Source organism: Lissotriton vulgaris, chromosome 3_2 (assembly GCF_964263255.1).
Source record: "Lissotriton vulgaris chromosome 3_2, aLisVul1.2, whole genome shotgun sequence".
Classification (NCBI taxonomy): domain Eukaryota; kingdom Metazoa; phylum Chordata; class Amphibia; order Caudata; family Salamandridae; genus Lissotriton; species Lissotriton vulgaris.
In genome coordinates this window covers 61,668,888-61,696,543 of record NC_141690.1, presented here as the reverse complement: position 1 = coordinate 61,696,543, position 27,656 = coordinate 61,668,888, and positions in this window count along the sequence as shown.

Genomic DNA, 27,656 nt, shown 5'->3' with positions numbered 1-27,656 from the left:
TAGGACGCACAGTCCTCCTTTGGTTTGCCTTCCTTATGGATTGGAAAAATGGTTGCCAAGGTCAGGTCAGGGGGGAGTCTTCCTGCCTGCAGGGCACCCTCATATAGGCCCTTCAAGTGTTTCGTTAGGAGGTCAGCCGTACGTTTGAAAAATTCGGCTGGGAAGCCATTGGGGCCTGGTGTTTTACCCGGTCGCAGTTTGGCCAGTGACGCAGAGATGTCGTCAAGGGTAATTTCAGAGTCCATAGTTTTTGCCTCCTCAACAGACAGAGTCGGGAGTTCAGTTTGTTCCATATATTGTATGGCCTCTTCACGGGTCCCTAAATTTCTAGCCTCATAAAAGTTTTCATAATGGTCTGCAAACGCCTCTGCTATATGTGTGTCCGATTGGAGGATAGTTCCCTGAGGGTCTTTAATCTGCTCCACCCGTCTCTCCGCACGTTCTTTTTTGCTAAGCCATGCCAAGAGTTTACCAGACTTGTCCCCTACATCATAGAGGCGATGTAGGGTAGATAGGGCTTGAGTTTTTCGCCTCTCCTGTCACTAGTTCTCTATATTGTGATTGCCTATCCGTAAGTCTCCTGAGTGCCACTGAGTCCCTCGAAGTCTGGCATTCCCTTTCCAAGGTTAGTATGTCCTGTCTATGAGTTCAGCGTCGGAGTGGAGCTTCCTCCGTTCCTCCGCCAATCTACGTTTTGCCCTATCTCTCATGACTGTCTTTAGTGCCTCCCAGAAGATCACTTTCGAGGTCACCGAGCCCTCATTTTCGGCTATATACACTTTGATATCCGCTCTCAGACCCCGCAGGACAGTTGGGTTCTGTAGATCCCATGCCGGCAGTCGCAAATGTCGCATGTCACCCTGGCGTTTCGCTCCCTGTCTGATCAGCAGTGGTGAGTGATCTGATATGCCTCTGGCTTTATATTTTGCTACGTCCTGCATTGTCAGGTGCTGTTGAAACATAAAAACATAGTCCAGTCTCGAAAAGGCCTTATGGGCGCCCGAGAAGTACGAGTAAATCCTCGACTCCGGGTGTAGCCATCTCCAGACGTCTGTGAGACCTAAGTTGACCGACCATTGGGACAAGGGGGTCTGAGTCCCTACCCTCTGTGTCGTGCCTGTTCTATCCTGCGTGACATCCAATATGTCGTTAAAGTCTCCCCCTACAATCTGTATGGTATCGGCCGTTTCAAGCAGTATATCCGCTACCTTCTTCAATGTGGGCGCTTGGAGTTTTGGTGGAACATAGACCGAGACTATAGTATAGGCACGTCTGTTCCACTTCCCTTTGATAGCCACGTATGTTCCCTGGGGGTCCGTCCATGTCTGAGTTATAGTAAATGGAGTGGTCTTTTTTACAATAATGACAACCACTCTAGAGTCTGAAGTATACCCTGCGTGCGTCAGGAGCTTAAAGCGGCCTCAGGCTAAGAAGGCGCACTTAGTACCTTTAAGATGGGTTTCTTGTAGCAGCGTGATGTCTGGGCCAATTCGTTTCAGGTATGAATTGACCAGGCCCCTCTTAATCTTACTACCCAGGCCATTGACATTCCAGGACAGAATGCTAAACCCTCTCCCGCCCTCTCTATGCGTTTCAAGGTCACCTAGCATGATTTGGGTCTCGTGTAGTCAGGCAGGCAGCCTCCGGGTGTGGAGCGGCCCATGATTTCGTACATTGTGTAGTGCTATATTCTTGGGCAATTCTAGTGGCATGGGAATGACGTTCAGTGCGGAAGTGCGGCATAAGGTACCAAAATACATGACTGCATTCAACCAACTCTCCACCCCTCCCCCCCAACCAGGATCCCCCCAACAGGACTGTTGCAACATTCCCCTCCCTTCCTCCCCCCTCCCCACCTTTCCCCCCCTTCCAGCCCATCTGTGCAACCATTGACCAATAGGACTTTCAGGTGGTAAAGGTCTGTCACCCACCCACTGGATCCCAAATCAAACTATATCCAGGATTCAAACGTGAGTCCCAGTAGGGTTAATGTTTTGTGTGAGTGCCCTGTGCAGTGTGTCTCGTCTTGCCGGAGTCGAGCAAGACAACAGGACCATCATCAATACCCCGTTAACCGTGATCTGAGTCAATAGAAAGAGAAAAAGGAAAATGTTTATAACTTCCGCGGCACCAGCAGCGGCGTGCTGCTGCTACGGATGTAAGTTCCAAACTTCCTCATGATTGAGAGTCTTGTGTTTCAATGTCCTGTTCGTCTGTTCCGCCCGTAGCTCCCTGCTCCATCTCGCGGATTACCTCGAACAGGGGGTGTGTTGAGCAATCCGTGGAATCCTCCACATCCGACAAATGTTCGTTGTCCAGGCCTCCCGCCTCTGTATCATGTAGATGAGCTAGACAGCCGAATCTGGATCCCTGATCCGAAGGATCAGTCGTAGGCACGTCGCGGCCTCCTCTCTGTCGGCCCGCCGTATGAAGGTCCGGGTAGGGCGAAGGGTGTGAGCCCCGCCTCATTCTCGGGATTTGGGACCTTTGAGTCTTAGGCGAGTTCCTCCGAAAGTTTGCCACCGCCATTTAAGTTCGGATTCTGCTGCCTTCCTCCTCAGCCTCTCGAAGTAGGGGTCTCTCCTCCAGCCATTGCCAGGCCTCCTCCGGGCGGTTAAAGAATTGCCTTTGAATAGCACTTTCAGTTTCGCCGGGTATAGCAGCATGTACGAGATATGGAAATCTCGAAGTTTCGCTTTGACCGAGTCGTAGGATCGTCTCTGTTTTTGGACATCCTGGCTATAGTCAGTCATGATGATCGTGTTCTCCATTTTAAGTTCTCCTTTCCTTCTGGCTTCCCGGAGGATAAGGTCTCCGTCTGCATAGTTCAGAAAGTGTGCTATTATCGGCCTTGGTCGTGCTCCTTCCGGTGGTTTCGCCAGTAGCGCCCTATGCGCTCTTTCAATAATGAAGCAATTGGAAAACTGGGCCTGCGGGCATGTGGTTCGTAGCCTGTCCTGCAGGAAGGCCGCTACATCTGTTTTCTCAATGCCTTCCCTAAAGCCTACGAATCGGAGGTTGTTTCGCCTCGCCCTGTTTTCGCATCGTCCACCCTCTACAGCAATTCCCTGTGGGATGCCTGCAACTCCGCCATTTCCTTACGGAGGGTGGAGATAGAGTCTTCTGTCTCACCAATTCTGGACTCTGCCGTCGTCACCCTCTCAGTGAGGTTCCGGAAGTCTTGACGAAGTAGAAGGACCTCGGAGCCCGCCTTGCCTATTTTAGTCTCAAGTGCAGCTCTAGAGTCCTTGATATCCGTCCTGGAGGCCTGGATCGCCTCCAGAAGCATGGCCGTGTCCATATGTGTTTCCTGGAGACTCTGGGTCACGTCCTTTTGCACCCTCGTCATGGTGTAGCTCTCGATAGTTTCTTGCCTAGCTGGCCTTGCAGGCGGGTCTCTCTTCCCCATAATTCTCCCCGTGTATGGCCAGGGTCTCTTGGGGATATTCGGCACGCCGGTGTTCCACGAAGCCGTGGGTCCCTCGTGTGGTGTGTCGTCTCTTCACCAATGAATGGCGACGGGGTGCCCCAGGAGGTTTCAGCAGGGTGGGTTCAGGGATCACGATCTCGTACAGCCGAAGTGAGTCTCCTGCAGTCGATCCCACTCTCAGGCCGTATCGTATCGCGCTTTCCGGAGGCAGGGGGTAGCCACGCGGTCAGGCCATTTTCTCAGCTCCGTGAAGGATCTTCCTCTGCGTCTTCTCAGGCAGGTTCACTTTTGTTCTCCCTGGGGTCGGGGAGTGTCTCGCCCTTCGCCGCTGCGGCACGTCCCGCCACTTTCGCGCGTCCAGCTCAAGCTCCTCTCCCGGGGGAAGGGGGCTTCCGAGCGTCCCTTCCGACTGTCTCGGTCGCCAATCTCCGCGCGCTCCGGGCAGGTACTCCCCTGATACAATGGTGTGGTGCGGGCACCAAGTCCTCCTCGGTCAGCTTCGCCTTCCCTCCGGCCCCGATGTCTGGGGAGCCCCCCGTCAAGCGTCTCCGATGCCGGGGTGGAGTCAGAGCCGGGCCGTTGGATGTCGCCCGGCCGCCATCTTGTTGCAGCGACCCTGCTTCGGTGTTCTTCTCTTCTCAGCCAATTACCGGTCTCATTCTTGCAAAAATACTCGGATGAGCGGAAGCAGAGGTATCGGGACTAGTCCAGGCCACAGTTTTAGGCAGTTTTAGGAAGTTTTGGAAGGAAATGAACGTCGGATTAGTGCAGCATACCGGAAGCCGAGCCGAGGCACGTCTTACTCCTCCATGCTGCTGGCCACGCCCCCGAAGTAGATAATTATTGAGACAGATTCAAATTGCTCTAGGCTGTGCATTCGCCCCTCCTCTGGAAGCGCCACTTCTCCTACGTTGTACAAACGGAAATCTATGCACCCTAATAACCTCCGTTTCCCAGTGCCAGTCTTTTAAGTCAGGAAAGGCCTCCTTGAACACTTCAACAATAAACTTTCTCACATCCTGTCCTTCTTTAGACTCGGGTATATCCAAGACGCGTAAATTATTGCACCTCGCATGATTTTCCAAGTCCGTAAGCATCCACTCGACGTCCGCCTTGGTCTTTTGTAGAGTTTCAATGGCCGATTGTTGCTTAGTCAAGGAGTCCTCTGCACCAGAGATACACTTTTCTGCTTCCACTACCCTAGTGGTTATCTCTGCATAGGATTTTGCCATCCGGCGTACCAAATTCTGCAGTTTCCGTACAGCTCCTTGTGTGCGTATACTTTCTGCCTTTGTCTCTGCCCGATGAGCCATTATACTCTTGTAGATAATATTCAGGGTAACCGCATCATCATCATCGGGATTATTTAGGCAAAGTGCTGATTCCTGACCAAGCATCGCAGGTGATGTACCGTCCCATCTGGGCTGATCGAGAGGCGTCATTAGGGGGGAGGTTTCATCAAACTCTTGCACTTTTCTCACAGTATCTTAATTCAAGGATTGCACTGGCTCAGCATCATCCGGTATTTCACCTTCAACCCCCCAATCGCCAACAGTGCTAGCATTATCATTTTCAGGAACTATTGATAAGTCAGACATAGAATAAAATTTGCCCTCTGAGACGGCGGATTCAGCATCGTTTCCTCCATCATTTAGTTTATCCACAGCGGAGCCCATCCCATCTTTGTCTAAGCTAGCGGATATAACTACGTCCATGGTAGCTGGAGAACTGTTCGGTGCCGTCAAGCTATCACCAGCCACACCTGCACCTGGGTTTACCACATTGCCTTTATCTGTCAAAGCAGCTAATGTTAAATTGCCCACTGAGAGAACATTTAGAAGAGAGGGGTTTGAGTGGCCACTCCCACCTCTATAGCTGTTTTAACTTTAGGGCCGGATTTTTTATTAAAGATTGCAGGTACGGTACGGTTTTTAACAGACACGTCTGGCTGTGTATTTTGCTGCATGTGCCTGCTCTCAGACAATGTGGAGCTAGCCTTATTCCCATTTTTCGCTTGCTCACCTGGAGCCGGAGAATTGCAAATCTGCTCACTTTGCTGGCGTATAGCACCGCTGTTTACACTTCCTCTGCCTCTAGGTTCTGGTGGGGCATTATCCAAGTCCGTATTTACAGCACCAATTGCCGCAGCGGCACCGCCGACATCCATTGTAATTTCCCCGGTTGCTGCCCCAACTGAGCTTGTAGCAGTAGCAGCGCCGCGGAGCCATAGCTTATGCCGCTTTAGAGATCAACCTTAGCAGTTTAATCGCTGCAGCTACTGTGATCCACTCTAACCACGATTGAGATGTGCTCCGCTCCCGCCTCGCCGAAGCAACTTAACTGGAGCTGCCGAGGACGCCAACTCCACGCCGGACCTCGGCTCCACCCGAGCCTCAAGCGCGGGCAGCACGGATTCCACATAGAAAGGCACCGAAATAGTAGCCACCCAACCAGGAAGGAAACAGGAGTCAGGACCGCACGTTCTCAGGCCGTGTTATCGGGTGAGTTGGTGCCGGTGAGAAGCCGCGGGGAAGCAGTGCACTGGTCACTTACAGGCCACTGCTGCGGCCGCCATCTTGCCCCAGGAATATGTCGCTTTAAAGTTCTATTTCTATCGCCAAACTGCTGTGATGACAAAAAAAAATTTGCAAGGAAAACATTATATTATTTTGATTGTTTGTTTCTGACTGACTAATGCCACCATGCCGTTTTAGACACATTGCAGTCTATTACCAGATTGGAGTTGGAGTAGTGTGTACTGAAGAAGCCTAGCCTACCTCCCCATACCCCTCAAGAACATTGGAGAGACTGTGTGCCTGCCTACATCCCATGCCTATCTATCCTTTCTTTAATCCCCTAGCTGGGTGGCCCACATTATTTGATTTACAGGACTGGCCAATGTGTGTTTCATGAAATAAAGAGGATCGCCAATGTACCAACGGCACAGTGTTTGAATTAGAACAGGTAAATGGTGGCATGGATGCACCAAAGGTTGATATGAGTGATTGTTTGTGAGTGTGTTGAAATGATTCATGTGGTGTCAGGCAGTCAGACTGGGTGTTTAACTATAACTATTAAGCTGGATTGTGTTTGTTATGATTTGCAATGTTGGTGGCCAACAACAATGGGTGATCATTTTTTTCCTGAAGGTGATTTTTTCCCTTCCCCTTCCACTTTGCGAGATTTGTTTTTTGGGCCCACTACTTTGCTTTCTGCTTCACAGTTCCCATTCAAACACAAATGAATCCAGGCTACACTAAAAAGGACACAATGTTTCTCTTGTTCATCAACAGCTTTGCACTACAGGTCAGAAACCAATATGGTGATGACTCTAAGATGCCTGCTCAACTGTGTGGACTGATGCTGAGAAGTGCGTTGATTTTACTTTATCTGGGAAATGCAATGTTGATAAGTGTGAGCACCACTACTGGCTGGGTCAATTTGAAACTACGTGGTGGCTGGGTGGGGGTCCTGTTGTTGTAGGTAACTGGAGACAAATATGTAGTGGTCACTGCACTAGGCACGCGCTGAGCTACATATTTGTTATGATGACGATCATGACAGCTGTGAGTTTAATCAGCCCAATACATGGAGCCAATTGTCTGTGATTGCTGGTTGTTGTAATTCTTCTCACCTTATTGGTCACACATCAGTCAAAAATGAATGGTTGGAAAAGGCTATTCTTGTCTCTTGCACTGCCTCTGAGTCTTCTTGGTGCACTCCTTATGAAGTTGACCTCTGTCCTTCTCCTTGATTCTACAATATCATTTTCGTTTTACAATCTGTAGGCCTTTTCTTCTCCTGCACAAAAAGGCAAAAGCACCAGAACACTCACACTTACCTTACTGGAAAGCATATCCCAGGCACCCAAGATTTGACGGGCAATTCAAGAAGAATCGAGATGCACCTCTCAATTAGTTAATACAGTATCATTTTTCTTTTAGTAATCATTTTTAGAACTGTGTGTGTGCTGTTCGCTTCACTCCGAAATAATTTGTATTTCCTATTTTTCAAAACTAGGTGACGGACAGGACATTTAGATAGATAATAATATAATTTGTGTCTCTCTGGTGCTGATTGACTGTTTGGTTTGCAATGCATTGAACATAAATTAACTGTGCCATATTCATTCCTTCGTTTCCCTTTCCCCTCACAACAGATTGATGATGGTTGGCTGCTGAGTGCCCAGATGAATATTGTCTTGGTGTTGTGTTTGTCTTTGTCACACCTTTCCAAATCTCCGTTCTTATTTATCCATTAAAACCCTAACCCTCTTTCCCCGGGTTATGTGATTTAACGAGGTGTGACTTAATAATTTACACAATTGAATGATCACATACTTGGTGGTGCGGTTGTGGTGAAAGAAACACCATATCAGTGCAGGATCTTCAGTTCTACTTCTGTTACCGAACCAATACTCCACACTGGCCCCATTTACCCACCTACGCAAAAAAGTTATCAATATTTTAGATATAGAAGAACATCATTCATTAGCACATCATTCAGTCATTGTGTTTTGCATTAGGTAAACCTTTAACCAATAACCATATCCACCCCAGACTTTAAGTCCTCTTCACTAATTACGATTTGAGTGTCACTTTTGTTTTAATCGAAATACTAGCTCACCATTGCTCTGAATAATTTAGTATTGCTTGTTATATTTTCACTATCAGGCATTCTTTGTTGTGTAGAACTCTGGTCATAATTGTTTGTAATTTTGTAAAGCTATGACATAATAATCTATAATCCTCTAATTCAGTTTATATTTCAATTTAGTTGCCTGCAATAAATAATCCCTCTGACTTAAATCCTGGAGTTGGAGTTTACCTAGGTGGGAGTGGGACCTCACTACTGATTTCTTCACTTTTGTTGGTGCGCTATCCTGCTACTATGTTAAGAAGAAGCTGGAGGTGCTGTTGGTGGTGTGGCTTGGCTGGGGCCCTGGGAAGCTGCCTCCTCCTCCTCCAGGGCCACCAGCCACTGGTACTCGGCCCAATTTGCCTCAAGCTTTAGCCTCCGCAGCCGGGCTGCTACATCCTGGCGAGATGGACAATGTTGATGACCATGAGTAGCGTGAAAGAAAAAAGACCAATTGAAAACAAATCTCTGTGCACCTGTGCAAAAAAACTTGTTTAAAATATGTAGTGGGTGGCACAGTAGCAGTACATTGATCGTTCCCTAGGACTATTTGATTTGATGTGATTAGAGTCACAGCCATGACCAGCACATGACTCTCATAAAACTAAAGGCAATGGCAAATGCACTAACTGTCTGAAAGGAATTAAGGCAGAATAAACACAGCAGCACACCGGTTTAAAAGCTGTTGTTTTGTTTTTCTTTTGAAGGGTTTCCTAGTATCCTAGTAAAGTGCTTAGGTGGTTTGGAGCTTCACCAATTAGGTCCATTTACTGAGGCAAAGTCTAGTTTTAGCTACAATGATGGTTCAAGTGTGCTATTGATCAGACAACTTGAATTTTCTTCTAAAATCTCTAGAGTAGTCTCACCTGACATTTGTATTTTCATAGGCGATCAGTCAACTACAACTGTTTAAAGCGATCAGACCTTTGCCTCTGCGGGTTTTGGGAAAGTTGTTGGTCTTGGGTCAAGGTTTTTTCATTTTCTCTTAAATAGCAGGTCATACAAGCTGTCAAAAACAGGGATTGCTAAACATGAATTCTTGTGTTGTATGTGCATGTTACTTGTCTTATCACCTCAGGCCAATTTAACCTTTGACTCCCTCACCTACTATAAACTGCATCCATGTGATATAATGCCCTACGCAATGTTAAATTGCTAAGTCTAGGCATTATTTTCATATGTTGTCCATAACAGAGTGCCCCAATTCACATGTATTATGTACTTGTTTAGTAATTAAAAAGTAACTAAACAACAGACACTTTGTGAGAAAAAATAAAAATAAATGACCTTTCATTAATACGAAAGGCATTATGCACTATGGAGTATAACAATTCTCTCTCCTCTTGTGCTAAATTAATTAATGGAGTTATGCTTCAGCTGGCACCCTAGTTGTACTCGTAGTCTTTGCAGTCTGCAGCTAGGTCAGCTGTAATAGACAATTATCTTATAACAACGGCCTGGTCTTCTCCGAAAGCCTTTCAATTTTACCCTGACTACAAGGCAGATGAATAATATGAATGATACATGCCACATATAAAATCAATCAATCACGCAGACATGCTATCTGCCGCAAGTAGGCTTTGGGTAAAGCGACGTACTGCAGTACAGGAATAGGATTAAGAAATGGGATATAGCTTTGACACGAGCGTTCCAGACTATCCCATCCACAAAAGTGAAGCAATTAGCCATTCAACATGGCATTGTTCTTCTAGTTTTCTTAATCTTCACTCTTGGCTTTGATATGCATAATTAAGCTTTACATTTTCCCGTCCACTCTTTCACCATAGAAAGTCATTCATCCATCCATATATATATATATTTATATATCCAATCAATCCATCCATCCAAACATAGCTCCAAATGAACCTTTTCACCAACATCCATATATCCACCCATGCATTCTTTCACCCTGGCATTCACCCAACCTGCATTGCCTTTAACCCACCCAAGCATTTCTTTCACCCACCCAGGCTGGCATCCTTTTACCCATATACATATATACCCTTTCATCCATCCTTCACCAAACCATGTATATTCCTATCATCATCATCCACCTATATGGCTGCATCCTTTCACCCACGCATCCTTTCACTCGTGTATTACACGCATTTCACTCATCCTCTCTTCTTCCATCCTGTTTTTTCTTTCCCATCACTCCGTCATTGTTAAAGTTAATTTATAAACCTTTGTTTGCTGAGTTGCAGACAGAAAAGGACTTACAGCCCGATTCATCAAGCGAAATTGCGCTCGCAAAGGGCCAGATTTTGAGAATCTGGCCCTTTGCGAGTGCAATTTTTGCATTTGGGATTCATCATCCCTAATGCAAAAATCGCTATTAGCAAAATCGCATATTTGCGAGGAATCGGATTTAAGGAATCTCTAATAGAGATTCCTTAAATGCAATTCATCAACCAATTTGAAATTGCGAATTCGCAATATTTGGTCGCAATTTACCACGAAGTCTGACTTCGTGGTAAATTGCGAAAAAAGAGAGAAAAGCACTATTAATAACTTGCAACCAATGATCTTTGCTACTCATCTCATTCTCAATCTCTTAGACTCAACTCCCTTTGACGGGCCAACTGAAGTAAGTCTGCTTTTCTTTTCAATGCATAGATGCATGCATACCACACATCACTGGGAAATTGCTTGGTTTTGGGACTGTACGAGCTACAAAAAAATAAAGGCTCAGAGAAGTGAGAGAACATGCTAACTCACTAATACTAATAACTACCACTATCTTAGTGACAGTACACAGGAGCTTCTGCATGACTTCTTAAATAAACAACCCAAGTGAGTGCCAATGAGTAGATTTTGGTAGCGCCGTCAAGAACCTGTCTACATCTGATCACATAATATTTGTAACATAAATGTAACTTACCTGAGTGTGAGTAGCATGCTTGCTATTTGGGAAAAAAATATAAGGATAGATAGAACATGACAAATAAATAATTATTATTCCACATCCAGCAGGTGGAGCAGGTCCTGGTCCATATTCAGGATGTCAGCCCATCAGTGCATAAGCTGTTGTTGGGTGCTCTGAACCCCAGAGAAATGGTGCACAGCCTGGCGCACCCTCTCTCAGCCCTGCAAATTCTCTTGGAGGGCGTACCCACTGCCAGAGTGGAGGGGAGGTGGTGCTACACAAAAGAAATGAGCGCAGCCACCTCTACTTCTGAGAAAATGGTGCATGGCTGCACCCCTTTATGGCGCAGTCAACCGCAAGGCAGGTGGCTGGTGGTGCTGGTTCGGAGAGGACTGATGCTACCACTCACGGCTCTGCCTTGGCGCTGGGTGGGAGGAAGAGAAGAGTATAGAAAGAAAAGAAGGAAGAAAGAAAGAAAGAAAGGAAATGAAATAAGAAAGTAAAACAAAAAGTACAAAAGTCATGAAAAAACTATAAAAAAAGAAAAGTAAAATTCACAAAGACACACAGAAAGATAATATTAAAAATGAGGGGTAGATAAATTAGAAAGGGGTAGGATTACACAGATTAAGGGCAGATTCAAAAGTAGTCCCCAGCACCACATCAGAGCAAAAAACAAGATGGCCGCACCCATGCAAACCATGTGGTGCTGTTTGTGCGTGATTTCCGGCATGATAACGTACTTCACATTGCGTATATCATGTGAACTGGTGCGGCAAGCAACTCCGCTCGATCGTGACAATCCACTAATCGCTGTGGAGTTTTTTGCCATTCACAGTGTTCTGGGTAGCGCAACTACGCGAACTCTGCCAGGGCCTTTCGCAGAAATAGTTCCTCTGTCACACAAGGCTCGAGAGGACTTTCAATGGTGATTGAGCAACCTGGACAACTGGAACGGCAAAGCAATTTTTGGGAACGTCCCTGAGTTTATGATAGAGTCGGGTGCAAGCAGCCTTGGTTGGGGTGCAAAGCTAGGCTAGATAGAAACGGAGGAAAGCAGTCCCGGGAGGAATTCTCCTTACACGTAAATTGCCTGGAAATGTTGACAGGTCTGAACACATTGATGTGCTTCAGGGACACTCTAACGAACAGTGTTGTAGTGATCCGAAGAGGCAATTTCAAAGCAGTATCCTATAACAATCGTCTAAGAGGAGCAACATCAAAACAATTTGCAGATCTAGCCCAAACAAATTGGTATTTTTGTTGTGTATCAGAGAATTCTGCTGAAAGTTGAGTTTATTCCTGGTCATCAGAACAAGAGCAAAAAATCAGGGGGGGGGAAACAGATCACTTGTCCTGGGTCACCGGGGTTTTTGATTTGTCGTTCGGCGGTACCGATAAAAAACCCTCAATCACGTGCCAGGGCTAAGTGACGGTATATCTTGATTCTCCGTCTTAGTGGATACGTGGCAGCATCATCATTGGGTTAGTGGTTATGCTTCCTCCACCCGGAGGTTAACCACTGGTAGAACCAGTAGTAATCAGTGACCAAAAAAAGGGGAAAATTTCTTAAAAAGCTTGACTGGCCAAGAAAAGAAATGTATTGAATCTGGGTTCAGGCTGGTTACAATTTTCGGTGTGCAGTGAAAGAGAGGTTAGGGATCTTCTGCACTGTCCATTAAAAAGGTCGACATGTTTCTGACTGTGTTGGCCCAGGAGTGGTCAGTTAGGCTTTCATCGGGACCAGAAGGAAAAAAGAAAAAAGCGATAATGACCTATCTGTTAGGGTGTGTTAGTCTAGGAACATTGTCCTGACTGATTGAGGTCGGCAAGTACCTCGGGGTCAGTGATTCCTGAGCTCCTCGGGTGGTCCCAGAGACGATATGCCTGCTCGTGTGCAAGCTATGCACGACTTGTGCTGTCTCTGCCGTCGGATCCCCGGAGAACAGTTTAGATACGAGATAGTTAAGGGATTACAGCAACTGGAAGCTGAATCCATTATCTTTTGAGATTATTCAGAGCTTGTTGGGCCCATTTCATATAGATCTGTTTGTCAGCAGACTGACTTTTCAGGTAGATTATTATTACAGTTGAAGGCCTGATCCCAGGGATTTGGCAGTGAATGCTTTGCTTCGGATATGGAACAGAGAGAGTGCTATGCATTTTCTCCATTTGCACTAATTCAGAAGGTGTTGTTGAAGGTACGTAGGGAACGATCCATAATTGTCTTGGCAACTCCGTTTTGGAACACTCAGGTGTGGTTCACTAGAGTAATGGAGGTAGCAGTGGAAGTTCCATGCTTGACACCAGAGATTGCAGGACTTTTAGAAGGACAGGCAGGGGAAGAGCTATTTCTTGTGCTAGAAGGAAACATGATCCTTCTTGTCTGGAGGGATTCAGGAGATCCGCTAGATACTCAGGCCTTTCAGGAGAGTCTACAGACTTATTGGATGAGTCATGGGATCAGGTACCAGGAAAGTATACACAGAAGTGTGGAGCGCGCGGTGTAGTTGTGTAGTGGCAAGCCTCAGCCAGGCCTACCAGTCCAAGGGATTCGCCCTTCTCTGCTCAGAGTCCTTAGACCAATAAAAAGAAGTTGCCACAGAAACTGGAATAGAAAAGACAGAGTTTATTAAACCTCATGAGGTGGAACTACATTCACACAACACCCTTCCGTAGTGTATGAGGTAGCACACTGACTGGAAGGAGCTAAGTCCTTTTATACCCACACAGGGGCTCAAAAGAAGGCAGTACAAGGTACAGAATGCTGGTTTCAAATACATACAGCGGCGTCACTTGGGGGGTGCGGAGGTGCGGACCGTACCATCGTGGGGGTGACACCAATCTGATTATGAGTGTAACACACAGTTATTAATGCACTATGCAAGCGCACAGTCACACACCTTCCAGAAGTTCCAGGCCTGGTTTTAGTTTGAAGTCTAGCTGCCAGCCAGTGTTTCTGTTTACTGTTCTGCAGCTTGGGGGGCTGTCTCCCTCGACCATGCTTTAGAGCCGGTCATTAGCAATGGCTGCCCCGAGAGTTCTACCATTCCAAGCCCTCCACCCTGCCTATCTTTTGACTGATGCTGCTCTTGTCCCAGACAGGGTTCTCAGATTGCTCCAGGTCACTATGTTACCAGGCCTGCACTTTATTTAACAAACACTGCATTCTGGTATTTGAAGTATTTGATTGATTTACTAAAAGTAATTGCACGGACACATAATATATAGGGATTTATAAAGGGAATCTCAGGACTTGAACCATGGTGCTCTGTAGACACGAAGCTATCTGGCAGCCTTGGTCCCACATGCCACTCCCGATATGTAACAGGACCCCCATTTTTAAGGCTGGTGGAGCTGCCTGGGGTGAACATGCAGGGCCTTCCGTGACGAGTCTGCTGCTTTGATTCCCATACTGAGAGCGTAAAATGTGCGTGCAACTTATAAGGAACACGTGTGAGGTGCTCTGTCTGACGCCGTCTTGGACTGTGACATCCGCTCCACTGTATCATGAGCATCTAACACAGAAGTTAATGGCTAGCTGCGCCTTTCGATTTGTATAGCTGGCAAGATGATTCAGAGAGTTAACACACATTGCTGACATCAGATTACTGGTTCCAGTTGTCGGTCTCATCCCATGTTATTTAAAGTGCTTACAGACCACTGTATGATGCACTATACAAAATGTTATAATGAGGAGCCACACATTGGATGGGTGAGGAACTGGCCTGAAATGAAATACATGGTATTTGTAGGCAGGTCAAAGTGGGAAAAACAAAGGGTGGGAGCGACAGGAAGAGGAGACAAGCTCTGAAGAGATGCAGCACAACTTTACCACGGGTTAGGGAATGAGCCAGGAACAGCAGGGTATAGAGGGCAGGTAAAGGAAGCTTCTCTTTCTGCATCAAACACTGACAGGGGATATGCTTAATTTGTGCTGCTGGTGGGCACCAGCGCTAATTTTATGGCGACCGGAACTTATTTTTCAATATTAGACTTTAAGCAAGAGAGAGAAAGGTAGAAACAAGCGCAATAATGTGGAAGATAAAGATGGGATAAAGTAACAAAGGGAGAAAAGACGGATGAAAAGGAACCAGCGAGAGATAAGATAAAGAAAGGCAGGGTGGTGGGAAAAGGTATTTGAAAACACCAGCATTCGGTCACGCAAGCCTTCAGGGTTGCCAGCTGCAGGCTCCCAAAGGAAAACTTTAAACCCCTGCACTTTTTTTTTTATATAATGTAATCTGTAAACCGGACTTTAGCCACAAAACATTTGTGATCTTGGTGAGGAGGTTGTCTACCTTCAGCTCCAGGTTCCCTGACAATGACTGTTCATCACGAGCTTCTTCCTAGTGTTTATACCCACCAGTCCCACATCATGTTTGGTGCATCTGTGACCTCCCAAAACATGCAAAAAGTGTTTTGTTTTGTGTGCTGAACTATTTGGTTGGTTTTGTTTCTTAAAAATCAAGACTCGGATAATAAAAAATGTAGTATGTATGTGGATTCGCAATGCTAAAATAAGCATTGGTCTTGTACTCTGTCAATCTCGTTTTCTCTAAAGAAAACCTCTAGGTGAGTGTCTTCTAGCAATGCGAGACTTTCATTCCTTAAATAAGTTTCGTGGTAATCTTTGACATTATTCTTTTTCAATATAATTTGTGATGTAAGGTGTCTATTCCAATATTTTTAAATGAGGCCTGAATAAAGTTGTGCATTGTGGTAGCATGATTCCTCTTAACGTACATTGTATATAGCATTTAAAACCAGGGTTTAATTTGAGCTGGCGGTCCGGTGCTTGGCACTGGCACTTAATTGTCAGCACCAGCACTTGAAACTGTATTCCACAAGATAGCACTGTCTGGCTAATTTAGAGATGACAACAACAACAGTTAACTATTTATTCAATATACATTGAAATAACTGCAATACCCCCTTACCCTTCCACCAAGTCATTCTTATAACTTAGGGAGCCTGGAATATTCCAAATTGTCACACTTGTAAGGTTGTAGGGTGATGGTTAGTAAGTGTGTTGTCACTATCACTGGTAGCACTGGCATGGGCAATGTGTGGTGCAAGCTGAAGTGGACTCCTGATGAGAGACACCAGGCACGTAGCTAGGCACCCTGCTACCTGTGGCAGACCCTGCCTTTTGCCGCCGCACGCCGCGCCGAAAAGCTGAGAATATTTTTGCCGCTGCCCCCAAAACTCGCGCTGCCGGGTTACGCGTCTTTGCTCTTTCTCACCTCAAGGAACAGGAAGCCCAGCCAGGCCCCACTGACCAATGTTGTGATGGGTTGGCACACAGGCTCCCCAGACCAGGTTTTGAGCATTCTGGTTGGACGCTCAAACAGGGAATGGGGGCCTGGGCATGTTCTCCATGCAGGCTGTAATTCCGCCTGCATGGAGCACAGGGAAAGAGCGCATGACTTGTTCGGGCGGCCCGAGAGTCATGACCAAACAGTCATTGTGCATTTAGGAGTGGACAAACCACTCCTCCCTTGCTCCAAGAGCAGAGCAGCAACCTGCAAAGCAGCAGGAAACATAAAATGATAATAACTGAAAGTCTGTACTTCTCGCACTGCTTGAAAGCAATGGGGCGATGCTCTGGAGGAGCCGCCACTGCCATTATGTGCTCTAAGATGTCACTGTGACTTTGAGAAATATACACGTCACAGGGCTGTGTGCTGATCACATGTGAACCTTACCTAACGCTAATGATGGAATGCCATTTGCAGCATCATTTGAAAGTTATTTTTTTCGGTCTGTTAGATAGGGTGCCAGTGCATGCGTCTTTCTTTCTGTCTCCGTTCCACCATAGTGACAGTTTAAATGCATTGAGTTCAACTAGAGATGATTTTCTTTTTTGTTTGTCTTACTAAAACTCTGACTGAAAGTTACTTTTCTGGCCCCCATTCCAAATGCTGCGCTACTAAGATAGGGCAATAGCAGGAGTTACCAGCTCCAATGGAAATACCCGACCCGCTGTATCACTGTGGGCCCGGCGGGTCTCGTGCACATCCAGCAGCCGCTGTGTCCACTGGCGGACTCGGAGCGGAGGAGGTCCATGCGGTAAGTTGAGAGGGGGTGACACCATGAGTTACCCGCACCGGGTGACACTAACCCTAGTGACCCTAGTGACGCCACTGAATACATACAAGGTCATACAGAGAGTGTGCTAGCAACAAGTGGGAAGGGCTGACAGTAAGCTAACTCTGGTGGACACATCCTGACAGTTACAAGTTAGGGACAGCTGTAAGCTCTACTGGGCATGTGCAAAGCAGAAGAGGATAAATATATCTCGTCTCTAGGCAGATTTCAAGAGCAGTTAACAGGAAGGTAGGACAGAGCACATGTTGAGCACATGGCAAACAAAATGTCTGCCAGAAATACAAAATGGATTCCGCAAAATGGACAAGATAGTCTCTAAATACAAGATGTCTCTGCTAATGCTTAATCTAATCGCTGCTAAATTACAACAGTTGGTGCTTGGAACGGAATTTGGATCCTGAGGAGGCACCTTCAGTAGAAAGCACACATTTTCTTACATGACTGTTCAAGTCAGGCCTGTGCTATAGAACTGTTAGTTGTTAAAGATCTGGTATATCCACAGGAAATTTTCTGTTGAATGACTTTGCAATTGGTTGTGATCCTTTGATCCCCAGGATACCAAAGGGAATAAGACTTAAGCATCCACCAAGGGCTAGGCATAATTAATTATGGAACGTTAATCTTGTCTTTGACCTGTTTGTCTCTTAGCCTGATAACTCCTTTATTTCCTGGAGACAGATATTACTGAAGTTGGCAACTTTGCTCTGTTCATTTTCTTTTAGAAAAGTACAGATGTTAAGGTTTTATAAGTTTGTAATCAATCAATCAATCAATCAATAGAATTTGTATAGCGCGCTATTCACCCATTAGTGTCTCAAGGCGTTGAGGGGGGGTCGCTACTGCTCGAACAGCCAGGTCATGAGTTTTTTCCTGAAGGAGAGATGGTCCAGGGTCAGCCATAGGTGAGTGGGGAGGGAGTTTCATGTCTTGGCTGCCGGGTAGGAGAAGGATCTTCCTCCGACGGTGGATTTGCAGATTCGTGGGACGGAGGCGAGGGCGAGACTGGCGGAACGGAGCTGGCGGGTGGGCGTGTAGAATGTGAGTCGGCTGTTGAGGTACTTCGGGCCTGTGTTGTGGAGAGCCTTGTGTGCGTGGGTGAGGAGTCTGAACATGATCCTCTTGTTGATGGGGAGCCAGTGCAGGTCTTTCAGGTGGGCCGAGATATGGGGGATGTCCAGGATAAGTCGTGCTGAGGCGTTCTGAATGCGCTGGAGTCTTTTCTGGAGTTTGGCTGTGGTTCCAGCGTAGAGGGTGTTCCCGTAGTCCAGACGGCTGGTGACGAGGGCCTGGGTGACCGTCTTCCAGGTTTCGGTGGGGATCCACCGGAAGATCTTTCGGAGCATGCACAGGGTGTTGAAGCAGGATGATGAGACGGCGTTGACTTGCTTGGTCATCGTGAGGGATGAGTCCAGGATGAAGCCCAGGTTGCATGCGTGGTCCGTAGGCTTCGGTGCGGTGCCCAGGGCAGGGGGCCACTAGGAGTCGTCCCAGGCGGAGGGAGATATATATATATATATATATATATATATATGGTCCGAGGATGAGGACTTCCTTCTTGTCTGAGTTCAGTTTCAGACGGCTGAGCTTCATCCATTCCGCGACATCTTTCATTCCTTCCTGGAGGTTGGCTTTGGCGGTGGCGGGGTCGTTGGTGAGGGAGAGGATCAGCTGGGTGTCGTCGGCGTAGGAGATGATGTTAAGGTTGTGTTGGCGTGCGATGGCTGCGAGAGGGCTCATGTAGACGTTGAAGAAGATGGGGCTGAGTGAGGATCCTTGCGGAACGCCGCAGATGACTTCGGTGGCCACGGATCGGAAGGGGGGGAGGCGGACTCTCTGGGTTCTTCTATCGAGGAACGAGATGATCCACTCCAGGGCCGCTCCTTGGATTCCGGTGTTGCTAAGGCACTGTATCAGGGTGCGGTGGCATACAGTGTCGAAGGCTGCTGAGAGGTCCAGGAGTATGAGGGCAGCAGTTTCTCCGTTGTCAAGTAGGGACCTGATGTCATCGGTGACTGCGATGAGGGCGGTCTCGGTGCTGTGGTATACTCGGAACCCAGACTGTGAGGGGCCGAGGGATCCGTTGGTCTCGAGGAAGGTGGAGAGTTGTAATAGGTATTATTCTCTGGATGGGGGTCTTCTCAACCTCCCCTTTGGTGGTGAAAGAGATTCTCCCGGTCTTGTGGTCGGATCACTGGCTTGCCAAATTTTTAATCAGAGGCATCGTCAGGGCGTCTATCCCTGTCCCACAGCAACGGGGACGAGCCTTTAGAGCATTTAGCAGAGTGACCCCGGAGATGTTGGCTCAGGCCGCTTCGATTCACCCCTGTCCTCTGTCAGGTGAGCTGGAGAGAGACTTGGAGTCCCTGCAAGAATGGCTGACGGAGAGGCTTAATGACCTGGCCCCGATGTTGCCCCCCCGCCTGACATCTAAGCGGGTCTCGGCCCCTTGGTTTACTACTGCACTGTGGGCTACGCGGCAGCAGTGCAAGGTAGCCGAAAGGGCCTGACGGGCACACTATGACAGCATGGACAGGTCTGCCTATAAGGCTGTGGTTAAAGCTTACCACCGGGACATCCGCATCGAAAAGAAAGCCTATCTCGCAGGGAGAATCGAAGCAGCCTCGAACTCTAGTAAGGAGATTTTTACCATTGTACGAGAATTCATTTCCCCTCGGACTATTGCATCGGAAGAGGGGCCCTTAGAATCCTGGGCGGCGGATCTTGCTTGTTTTTTTACAAGCAAGATTAAACTCATCCAGGACTCTTTTCCATCTGGTGTACCTGTTAGACCGCCGATGTCCGAGGTTGGTACGTCTCCCCCAGTTGTGCAGGGCGCCATATTGGCCGAGTTTCCATCTTTGCCAGCCTCCGCCTCCTTAGCGCTTATGGGCAATTTAAAATCTGGGTCTCCGCTTGACCCCTGCCCTGCTAAGCTCTTGGGTAAATGGGCGGAGGTGGTTAATCCACTGGCGCACCCTCTTCTCAACCTTTCGTTGAGTCTGGGAGTGGTTCCGCCAGTGTGGAAGCAGGCAATGGTCATCCCGTTGCTGAAAAAGCCGGGACTTGACCCGAAAGCTCCAGCCAATTACAGGCCAATTTCGCTGCTGCCGGCCCTTTTAAAAATCTTGGAGAAGCACGTTCAGTCGGTGCTCTCCAATTTTCTGGAGTCCCATGAGATCTTACATGACTCCCAGTCGGGCTTCCGTTCAAATCGTAGCACCGAGACCGCGCTCCTTGAGGTTTCTGAAACCATCAAAGGGGTGTTGGATACCGGGGGCAAAGTCATGTTGGTGTTGTTGGATTTGTCGGCGGCTTTTGACACCGTCCCCCATGAGGGCCTGCTCGCAAGACTCTTTGAGATTGGTCTTCGGGGGACGGTGCTCAGATGGTTTTCGTCTTTTTTAGCCGGCCGCCGGCAAACGGTCTGGACATTATCTGACACCGCTGTGATGCCGCCTTTGGGAGTTGGGGTCCCTCAGGGCTCTATATTGAGCCCGACCCTTTTTAACATCTTTATGACCCCTTTGGCGGCGGTGGCGGAGTCATTTGGTGCCCGGATCGTGTCGTATGCCGACGACACCCAGCTCCTCTTCTCTTGAGAGAGAGAGGGGCTGACCTTGACGGGGAGAGTATCCGGAATTGCCTTGGGGCTGTGTTCACATGGTTCCAACTGAACAGCCTCAAGTGCAATTCCGACAAATCTGAGGTACTCTTCTTCGGGTGCGATACGGAGCCTAGCTGGCAGGCCTGGTGGCCCATCGACATGTTCCCTCCGTCCGGTTCTTCCCCATGGCTAAAAACCTGGGGGTCAAGATGAACAAGGGGCTGACGATGAAAGCCCAGATCCTGGGGGTGACCGGCACCTGCTTCGGCCTTTTAAAAATGTTGCGGAGGTTTCTGCCTCTCTTGTCTGAGGAGCACAGGAGGCTGACTGTGCAGGCTCTGATAGGCTCCAGGTTGGATTATGCCAACATTCTTTACCTGGGCCTGCCAGAGTACCTGTTGCAGCGGCTTCAAGTTGCGCAGAACGCGGCGGCCAGGGCCATCTTTGGCCTAAATAGACGCACCAGCGTCTCCGGGTTATTGGTGACGCTGCACTGGCTACCCATCCGCAAACGGATCGCCTTTAAGGCTATGACTTTGGCCTACAAGGCGCTCCATGCCGTGGGAGCAAAACATCTCCAAAAAAGACTGGCCTTTTATCACCCGGCCCGCTCGCTGAGGTCTGAATCTCTACTTTTGGCTGCTGTTCCGCGTGTTAAGAGGGCTCGCCTGGGCGGCCGCTCCTTCAGTTTGTTGGCTCTACAGATGTGGAATTCACTACCGCTCCCACTGCGGGGTGCGACTACTCTCCTTGATTTTAGAAGAGGTCTTAAAACTTGGCTGTTTACCCAATAGGTTTGCTAGCAGTTCCTCTCTTTTTGTCTGTTTGCTTTTCAACCTTTTTAACTGTGTTGTGTTATTCTGAAATCAGTTCTCCTTACCTAAAGCGCCGGGACACTCTTTTTGAGTAACCGTTGCGCTATACAAAAGAATAAATAACATAACATAACATAACATAACTTTGAGATATGGAAAAGAACCAAAACATTGTCTGAGTACATATTTTACCCCTCTTTACATGACGGTATGAAGTTATGTGTAGTGAGTTGCATGAAAGTTTATGAACAAGCTATGTTAGAATTTAGACGAGATAGTGAGGATCAATTGCTAATTTCATACATGAAACCTTTATGGCAGTATCTACAGCTACTATTTCAAGACCGGTGAAGGCAGTCATGGTTGAGGCAGAAATGGGTTTGTCCAAATTCGGAGGACATTCTGCTCAGGGGTCAATGGCCAGTAAGATGTTTTGGGCAGGAGGTACATTTGCCGATATACTGAAAGCAGAAGACTGGTCAAATGCTAATTTTTTTGCAAGCTTTTATTTTAAGCCCGTGGAGCTGTTTTTTCCCTGTAGACGTAATAAATATTATACTGTGGAATCTTTCCTGTCGGTATCCCTTGAGTTTCCTTTTTTTGCAGTACGTTTTTTTGCTGGATTGAACTGGTGTGAATCATTTGTTTTCCTCGCAGCTTCAAGAGGACGATACCTAGTTGTCATGGAGGTATATACTGTTTTGAACCTTCTTTGTTGGAATGTTTTATTTATGATGTAAAGTGTATTCTTTAAAGGGCTGCATGTTGGCACAGCAATAATGCATAATGTTAGCCTCTGTTGTCTTGAATGAAATCAAGATTCTCTCTGCATGATACTTGGATAAGTTTGATTTTGACAGGGTAATGCTACTGTGAGGAGATGCCTGCTTTATATTATATAGTGTGGAAAACATTTAAATGTGATTATTGGTTCCACTGGGAGAAGTGAGGGTTCTTCCTGGGCATATTTAATTTGTGGTGCTTGTTGAGGCTGGGTTTGCGATTTCTCTCATTAATGTTACTGTCTATGATGTGGATTCACCACTAGCTGAAAAGGCAGGGTGTAGGCACTCCCCTGTGTAATGAGATTACCTGCTCTGTGTGCAGCACTGGAGACCCTTTTGCTGAAGGACTGTGTAATGTTGATGTCCAGTGGCAGATATAGTTTCTGTTGATTGTTTAAGTCTTAGTTACAAGATGTTATATTCAAGTGAAGCAGCCTTACCAGGAGCAGCCTCCCTGCTGCTCAGCCCATATTCAACTGTCAACAGTCACACCAGGCACCCAAACATTACAAACATGTCCATCACACCAACATCCAAACAGAAAACACACACTCTGGGTGAGTAGCTAGGAACCAGGTACATGGGAACAGTATTGACACAACAGCAAGATACTACATATCTTCTCCCCTTAAAATTGAAAATTAAATAAACAAGACGAAAAGAAAACAACTATGCACAACAATGTACAAAAGAAGTAAATAGTCCAGAACCCAAGGATGCAGGGTTAGCACCACATCACAAGAGCAAATGAAAACTAAACAAAGGAGGAAAGCATGTTAAGATCACACAAACAAAGTGAGATAACACCACATGAAAAACATATGAAACATAAACTCATGAAAGATACAAAAGGAGCATTCAAACATGCACCGCAAATCAGGCCATAGTACTGTGAAGAGAAAACATGGGAGACACACACACACCCAGAACTCTATCACTATGGGTGAACTACACCTCATGTATACACTCCTTATGTAAGGAACAACAACGAAAACTGTGAATGAGGGACTGAAACCCAACTTGCCACTCCTTACGCGAGGGACAATATATGCAAAAGTGAAACTGTGACCCATAATGCAAACTGTGTAAATGGTACTCACACCGATTAAGTCGGCGAACAAGACGTGCAGCACAGGGTGACTTATACACAAAAAAACAACAAAGAGAACATGGGTAGCACAAGGTGACTTACACATTGTTTAACCAACATGCAGTACGGGGTGACTAACACACAATATAACAACTCAGAGAAAACGAGCAGCACAAGGTGACTTACACACAGTCTAACAAATAAATAAATACGTGCAGCACACACCGTATAACAAATAACAATAACAATGGAAAGAGGGGGGGATATTTCGCAGATCCTACAACGCAGAGAGTGTCACTGGAAAGATAGAATTGACTCTATCAACCATGGTTTGAACTCCGCTGATGAATGGAGAGGGTATGTGTCTAATATGAAGAGCTAGTGTATTTTACATATACGTGCAGCCTGTGAATAGTGATGGATTTCACATTGAATAATACATCATTTACTGTGTGTGTTGAGATGTACATGATCTGAATTTCCAACTAGGTCTCTATGTGAAGCCAAAGAAGTGACAAATACTAATGTACTAAATATGTGTAATATTGAAAGTATTTTCAGTCTTTCCATAATTATAATTCTGTTGAATTGTAAAGTGTTTGATCTACATGCCAAAACTACTAATGCACAGAAAAGTGCTTTTTCAATCAATCTGTACCCTCTGAAATTGCATAATACAAATACATAATTCCTACATTGCATCTATAAAGAACGATATATCCGACATGTTGGTTAAGATTCAAGCTGTTTACTACATTGATTGGATTACCCACTAATTTATAATTATGTGTTAAGGTCTGCTAAATGTAGAATAACATGAGAGATATGTCCAACATTGTGATTGGGGTCCTTTGATAATACGATCAAAGCACCGATGATTAATTTTTATAAATTGCTCCCAACTTAGCTGTACGTTTGAATGTGCGAATAATTTATAATCCCTTGGAGATAGTCTTACAACATTTCGTGAATCAGGGTCAATACATCAATATCCAATTTAGGCAATCGATTTAGTGACCTGACCGTGATCAAGTTCTCCTAACTCTCACGGTCAGGTCTTACACGATTCAATATCCCGGGCGTAGGAGTGGCAGCCGAACACGGAAGGAGAGAGCTGTGAGACGTGACCGGGCTCCACAGCAGCGAGGTACGTTTGACTGTATAACGATTGACTCCCTTAACGAAGCAGTGTGTGAGAAGTCTGCTTTTTGCATTATCCCTGACGCGTTCCTAATTTATGTTTAAACAGGCATTTTCCTCGTTTAAAATATACGGCAATTATTGGATTCCAGAACCGGATACTAATTGGGCTATCCGTGCTATTTTCAAATTGACCGCAGGTAATAACTGGCAAACATTCTCAATGTCTGTAAAAATGCTAATTAAAAATATATGTCAGTTTTTTTATATATATATTTTTTTATATATATTTTCTATATATAATGTAATTGGGCACCTTACTATTTCATTAGGTATAACAGCAATTACCTTGAGACAATATTATCAGTGCCCTCGGTTGCACATTGCTTATTGCAAGTCTTTGACTACTACATGTGGTAAGTACCTAATCTAAACATGGTGCTATTTCCCACCTATTGATTGGTTTGTACTCCTTACGGCCTGCCTTACTAATTGTTTTCTCGCCCTCTACCCCTTCCTTTCTCTACACCTACAACAGTACCCGGCTGGGTCACTTGTAAGTGAGTGAATCTTTTCCATTTTTTCACCATGCATGGGTGAATACATGATAATATTCAGGTATTTTGGTCCCCTTTTTCCCAAATATAAATTGGTACTCTATATAAATAGTCGTCATACAGTTTACTCACTGCCCCTTCGTACCTTTAAATTCTAGATGTCTTTCATTGTCCTGTCCTGATGAGACCCACACCTTAAAGGGTCGAAACGCCGTCGACGCAACAAAGAATTGAACCTTTCAATAAAGTGTCTACGATTGTGTAGAATCACTTTTAATAAACAAATGAATGAAATGTTCTGCTCTGTTTCCACGATCCATGAGGGGTAAGAGTTGTCATATTCAGTGGTTGCTAGAAACCATTCACTCCCTGGTAGGTTAGAGGGGCTTACAGTGACACTGTGAGCTAACTGGTCTATAGACCAACATATCCTACAGGCGTGTCCAGAATTAGTCTTGACACCAAACCACATGTTTATGTTGTACAAACAATGCGCTGATCCTATGGATTAGTAGGTACTACATGACATGGTGCCACCAACATTGGTAGGGTTCTTATTTTACGGTCAATCTGGGCAGTTCAGTCATAATTTCTATGAAAACCCCGACTCACATTTTAACCAGAGACATCCAAAGTGGGAAGGGGAACCAATCTACCTCAGCTGAGTAGGTATACCCTAAGTATTGGGTGAAGGTTATTAACCTTGGAGGATTAGAAGTTCTCGTATTGTGCATATGAAATTTCTATAACATTTTATTCATAAACTACCTTGTTTCTTGAATGAATGAATGAATATACAACTTTTAGAGAGCTAACTTAGCCCAAATGCATCAAGGCGCTAGATACAGAACAATATGCAGGTAGACGAGGAAAGACTCAAACCAGCCCCTCAGGAAACAACCAGGTCTTTAAAGACTTTCGGAAGCGAGTATGTGATCTTTGACGCAAGAGTTCCCCAGGGAGAGAGTTCCATAAGTTGTCCGCAGTGTAGAAAAAGCTCTCCCACCCCATCTCAACCTTTTAAACCTTGGGATAATGAGGAGATTCTTTCTTGCTGACCCGAGATTCCTCGTGGGGACATACTGCTGAAATAAGGCCCCAATGCCACCGGGCCAAGACCATAGTAGGCATTTTGAGTGAGGCAAAGAGCTTTAAACATGATTCTGCGCTCCATAGGGAGCCAATGTAGCAAAAGAAGGGAAGATGAGACAGTGTGGGGTTTAGGCAGGTCCATCACCAGCCTTGCAGCGGGGTTTTGCACCAGCTGCAGGCGCCACAACTGTCCTTTGTTAATACCGAAATACAAGGCATTGCAAAAATCCAATCTGGACAGTATTACTGCAACTACAACTTTTTTCCAAGCTGCAAAAGAGAGGAACAGTGAAATTTTCCTAATGAGCCTAATTAGCCCAAAGCAGGTAGCCGCTGTCTTGGAGACCTGCAGGTTCAAACAAAGGGAGTTGTCGACCACCACTTCCAGGTTTTTACCTTGAGAGACAGGAATAGGACACTTACCCAGGGAGTCGAGCCACCACTTCCATGACCAAGTGTCCATCTTATCACCAAAGATCAGAACCACTGTCTTCTCGCCATTCAATTTTAGATAGTTTTGCTCCATCCATGACAAGACTGCTTACACGCAGTTTTTAAAATTTCGTCACTGACATTGTGAGTGATTGACACCATTATTTGAGTGTCATCCGCATAAGACAAAACGTCCAACCCAAACGATTTCACCACCCTTGAAAGCGGGACCACATAGATGTTAAATAGCGTAGGGCTCAAGAAGAGCCCTGAGGCACTCTTCAAACAAAGGAGGCAGAATCCGAGCAGAAGCTTCCCAGTTTTACCGTTTGGGATCGGTCCCTAAGAAAGGAAGCAAGATGATCCAAGGCCGAGCCCCTAATACCTATCACCCTGAGACGTTCCGCAAGTCTCAAGGGGGACAGGGTATCAAACACTACCGTAAGATCAAGTAAAACTAGTAAGGTGGTGTGTCCTGCATCTACCTGTGACCTGATGTTATCAAATACCGCAGTGTGGGAAGTTTCCGTGCTGTGGCAGGTTCTAAACCCATGTTGAGAGTCATCCAATATTTGGTGGTCCCTCAAATAGGCTTTAGATGGACGTTCAGGTGGGATTCCAAAATCTTAGCTGGAACCGGCAGGAGAGAAATAGGATGAACATTTTTAAGTTCCGTCGGATCCAATGAGGGCTTTTTTAACAGTGGCCTAACCACTGCCGCCTTCCACGCCAGGGGATATTTTCCCACTGAAATTGCTGAATTAAGGACCGTGGTGAGGTGCGGAATAATCGTGAAACTAGCTGTTTCAAGAATCTTCAAGGGGCAAGGATCCATAGGTGATCCTGACTTAACTCCTTCTAAAAGGTGCTCTACAGTTTCGGGAGAAAGCTTAGGAAAAGCAAGTAAGCTGGGAGGCACCACCTTATTGAAGGTGGATTTCAGGTAGGGTGCCCAATGTCTTGTTCCGATTTAAAGTGTCTAACTGAACATAAATGTCGGATATCGTAGAGCAAAAGAAGGTAGAGAGTCTATCACAGAGCTCCTGTGACGGCACCACTGAGGCATTACCCATGGGCGAGACAAGCGAATTCACAT